The sequence below is a fragment of the Arachis ipaensis genome, chromosome B08, assembly GCF_000816755.2.
Source record: "Arachis ipaensis cultivar K30076 chromosome B08, Araip1.1, whole genome shotgun sequence".
Taxonomy (NCBI): Eukaryota; Viridiplantae; Streptophyta; class Magnoliopsida; order Fabales; family Fabaceae; genus Arachis; species Arachis ipaensis.
The window spans coordinates 65511529-65517052 of record NC_029792.2 but is presented as its reverse complement, the minus strand read 5'-3'; positions in this window follow the sequence as shown (position 1 = coordinate 65517052).

The window sequence follows — 5524 nt, the reverse complement described above, 5'->3', positions numbered from 1 at the left end:
TCATCACGTTCTTGGGTGCGAATGGATATCTTAGAAGAGAAATAAGAAGAATTGACTAGAAAACAGTAGTACTTGCATTAATCTTTGAGGAACAGTAGAGCTCCACACCTTAATCTATGGAGTGTAGAAACTCCACCGTTAAAAATACATAAGTGAAGGTCCAGGCATAGCCGAGATGGCAAGCCCCCTAAAACGTGATCAAAGGATCATAAGGTAATCCCAAGATGTCAAATACAATAGTAAAAGGTCCTATTTATAATAAACTAGTCACTAGGGTTTACATGAGTAAGTAATTGATGCATAAATCCACTTCCGGGGCCCACTTGGTGTGTGTTTGGGCTGAGCTTAAGTGTTGCACGTGCAGAGGCCATTTGTGGAGTTGAACGCCAGTTTTTGTGCCAGTTTGGGCGTTCAACTCTGGTTTTGGATCCTTTTCTGGCGCTGGATGCCAGATTTGGGTAGAAAGCTGGCGTTGAACACCAGTTTACGTCGTCAATTCTTGGCCAAAGTATGGACTATTATATATTGCTGGAAAGCCCTGGATGTCTACTTTCCAACGCAATTGGAAGCTCGCCATTTCGAGTTGTGTAGCTCCAGAAAATCCACTTTGAGTGCAGGGAGGTCAGAATCCAACAGCATCAGCAGTCCTTTTTCAACATCTGAATCTGATTTTTGCTCAAGTCCCTCAATTTCAGCCAGAAAATACCTGAAATCACAGAAAAATACACAAACTCATAGTAAAGTCCAGAAATGTGAATTTAACATAAAATCTATTAAAAACATCCCTAAAAGTAACTAGATTCTACTAAAAATATACTAAAAACAATGCCAAAAAGCGTATAAATTATCCGCTCATCAATAACTCATACTCTGATTCTACTAAAAACGTGCTTAATACCCTTGCTAACTTAAGCATCGGAGTCCCTTGCAGGTACCACCACCCTCCGGTGACGAAGGATCAGCACCACCACCAGTCCAACAAGTCAGACACGATAGCTCCGGCCACCACTCACAAGCCAAACACGTCAGCTCCGACCAGTACAGAAGATCTCATCCAAGATCAACCTACAGTTTCAGGTAACCCTCAGAACATTGGCGCCATTGCCGGGGACCTGGAAGTCATCCCATCATCATGGCAGACAACCTTGACAACGACCACAACTCTGATTTAGAAAACAGAATGCTACATAAGAACGCGGAGGCTACACTAGATGATACTTCTCAACCTAACAAAGACAAGTATTTTCTAAACACGGGAGCTATGGAGGCACTTCAGGATCGCCTAAAACAACTCGAAAAAGAGGTCGAGTATCAGCGGGAAGCCGAGAGAGACTTACGAAGGGAAGCTAGGCGACGTTGCGAATTAGAGGACAAGCTCCTAAAGCTCGAAGCCGATCTCAAAGCCAAAACTACCCGATCCAGCCACGAAGATAGCTCCCGCAAGGACCAAGACCCATTCACCAAAGAGATCATGAAGGCCAAAATCCCAAAAGACTTCAAACCTCCCGATATGACTCTATACGATGGCACATCAGATCCCTGCCACCATCTCAGCAACTTCCGAAGTAGAATGTATCTCACCGACGCCTCAGATGCAACTTGGTGCAAAGCCTTTCCGACTACCTTGATGAAGACAGCAATTAAATGGTTTGACAATCTGCCCCCCAGGTCCATCCCAAGCTTTGATGACTTAGCCAAAAAGTTTCTAACCATATTCTCCATCCAAAAGGACAAAGCTAAACACGCCCCAAGTCTACTAGGGATCAAGCAAGGAGATCGAGAAAGTCTTCGTAGCTCCATGGAAAAATTCAACAAGGCATGTTTGGGTATACAAAGTCTTCCAACAGAAGCAGCTATTATGGGTCTCATCAATGGCCTGCGAGAGGGACGTTTCAGTCACTCTATATCAAAAAAATATCCCACATCTCTAAATGAAGTGCAAGAACGAGCAGAGAAATACATCAACATAAAGGAAAACTCTCGAATAGGAGAGACCTCAAAACCTGAATTCTCCTACTCCTCCCGAGATAAGGATAAAGAGTCCAAGAAAAAAGAAGATCAGCATGGAGAAAAGATCAAGAAATATCACAATTACACCCCTCTTCGGGTGTCTCTTGTAGATATTTATCGAGAAGTATACCACACTAAAAAAATACCTCCACCTCGCCCACTCAAAAGCAAGAAAGGAGGAGGAAATCGGACAGAATACTGTGAATACCATCGAATCAATGGACATCCCACCAACAAGTGCTTCGATTTGAAGAATATCATAGAAAAATTGGTAAGAGAGGGGATACTAGATTGGTACTTAGCCAACAAATCAGACGAGCCAAGAAAAAGAAGAAGGGACGAAGAGGTCGGACGAACAGAACGACCACCTCGTACCCCGGAGAGACATGTCCACATGATACATGGAGGATTTTCGGGAGGAGGAATCTCCAAATCATCTCGCAAAAGACATCTGAAGGAAGTATATCATGTCGAAGGAGGAGAAGGAGCACCCGAACTCCCCATTATCACCTTCACACGCAGCTGGCATCATCTCAGGACACGATGATCCCATGGTCATCACTATCATATTAGCCAATGCTAATATCCACCGCACGTTGGCAGACCAGGGATGCTCGGCTAACATACTGTTCAAAACCGCCTTCGACAAACTCGGCCTAGAGGAAAAAGAGCTCAGAGCATATCTGAACAGCCTATTCGGGCTGGGAGACACTCCAATCCAACCACTTGGATACATCTCATTGCACACAACCTTTGGAAAAGGAAATCGATCAAGAACACTCAACATAGACTACATCGTGGTCGACGTGAGTACAACATACAATGCCCTAATAGGTCGGACAACGCTAAATCAACTCAGCGCAGTAGTCTCGACTCCACATTTATGCATGAAGTTTCCAACTACAGAAGGGATCCCTACAATAAGAGCTGATCAGAAGACAGCGCGCCGCTGTTACAACAAAAGTCTGAACCTCAGGGGCAAAGGAAAAGAAGTCCACACCATTGAACTCGGGAGAGTTCAAGGACGGGAAGAACTTCATCCACAACTTGAAGGCGAGACAGAAAAAGTCCAAATTGGAGATACTTCAGAAAAAACAACTAATATTGGCACAATTCTAAAGGGAGACGTAAAGGAGTCCCTCATACAGTTCTTAAGAGATAATGTTGACCTCTTTGCATGGAAGGCCGCAGACATACCGAGCATAGACCCTAAGTTAATGTGCCACAAGTTGGCAGTTTACCCAGGATCTCGGCCAGTACAGTAGCGATGTAGAAAGCTCGGATCAGAACGATCACAAGTTGTGGAAGAGCAGGTACAAGCTCTACTAGAGGTAGGATTCATAAGAAAATTCAAGTATCCACTATGGCTAGCTAATGTTGTCTTGGTGAAAAATCAAATGGGAAGTGACGGATGTCTACTGACTATACTAATCTCAACAAAGCCTGCCCAAAAGACCCTTATCCACTCCCAAGTATCGACGCTCTGGTGGATGCCTCCTCCGGATACAAATATCTCTAGTTTATGGACGCCTATTTGGGATACAATCAAATCCTGATGTATCCACCTGATTAAGAAAAAACCTCATTCTTAACCCCAAAAGCAAACTACTTCTACATCATCATGCCATTCAGACTCAAAAACGCAGGAGCCACTTATCAAAGATTAATGAATAAAGTCTTCACAGACCACATCTATACAATTGACTCTTTACCTTAGTATCAATGAACTTTATATAAACAAATAAAATCAAGAATAGGGCAAAATGCTTAGAGGAAGTGATGCCCCACGGCTGGGTTGCCTCCCAGCAAGCGCTTCTTTATTGTCTTTAGCTAGACCTTGCTGAGTTTTTAATCTAGCCTCAGCCTTGAGCACTCTTGCTCAACATTGCCTTCAAGATAGTGCTTGATTCTCTGTCCATTAACAATGAACTTCTTATCAGAATCAATATCTTGAAGCTCCACATAACCATATGGTGATACACTTGTAATCACATATGGTCCTCTCCACCGGGACTTCAGTTTCCCGGGAAATAGCCTGAGCTTAGAGTTAAACAACAGAACCTTTTGTCCTGGTTCAAAGATTCTAGATGACAGCTTTCTGTCATGCTACCTTTTTGATTTCTCTTTATAAAGCTTGGCATTTTCGAAAGCAGTGAGTCTGAATTCCTCTAGCTCATTCAGTTGGAGCAATCTTTTCTCTCCAGCTAATTTGGCATCAAAGTTAAGGAATCTGGTTGCCCAGTAGGCCTTATGTTCCAGTTCCACGAGCAGGTGACAAGCCTTACCATACACAAGTTGGTAAGGAGAGGTCCCTATGAGAGTCTTGAATGCTGTTCTGTAAGCCCACAGAGCATCATCCAAGCTTCGTGCCCAATCCTTTCTACGGGTACTTATAGTCTGTACCAGGATTCTTTTTAGTTCTCTGTTAGAGACTTCAGCTTGCCCATTTGTCTGTGGATGATATGGAGTTGCCACCTTATGGCGAATCCCATACCGTACCATGGTAGAGTAAAGCTGTTTGTTGCAGAAGTGAGTGCCCCCATCACTGATTAGTACCCTAGGGACACCAAACCTGCTGAATATATATTTCTGGAGGAACTTCAGTACTGTTTTAGTATCATTGGTAGGTGTAGCAATGGCCTCTACCCACTTTGATACATAGTCAACCGCCACCAGAATATAAGTGTTTGAGTATGATGGTGGGAAAGGCCCCATGAAATCAATACCCCATACGTCAAACAACTCAATCTCCAAGATTCTTTGTTGAGGCATGGCGTAACTGTGAGGCAAATTACCAGATCTCTGGCAACTGTCACAGTTACGTACAAACTCTCTGGAATCTATGTAAACTGTAGGCCAGTAGAAACCACATTGGAGGACCTTGGTGGCTGTTCGCTCACCTCCGAAATGACCTCCATATTGTGCCCATGGCAATGCCATAAGATCCTTTGTGCTTCTTCCTTAGGCATACCCCTACGGATTATGCCGTCTGCACATCTCTTAAAGAGATAGGGTTCATCCCACAACTAGTACTTTGCATCAGTAATTAATTTTTTCTTTTGTTGCCTGCTGTACTCCTTGGGGATGAACCTTGCAGCTTTGTAGTTTGTAATGTCTGCAAACCATGGTAATTCCTGAATGGCGAACAAATGCTCATCCGGAAAAGTTTCAGAGATCTCAATAGAGGGGGAGGACGCCCCTTCCACTGGTTCTATCCGGGACAGATGGTCAGCCACTTGGTTCTCTATCCCTTTTCTGTCTCTTATTTCTATATCAAACTCTTGCAGAAGCAACACCCATCTTATGAGTCTGGGTTTTGAATCCTGCTTTGTGAGTAGATATTTAAGAGCAGCATGATCTGTGTACACAATCACTTTTGATCCTACTAAGTATGATCTAAAATTGTCAATGGCATAAACCACTGCAAGCAATTCTTTTTCTGTGGTTGTGTAATTTTTCTGGGCATCATTCAAAACACGGCTAGCATAATAAATGACATGCAGAAGCTTGTCAT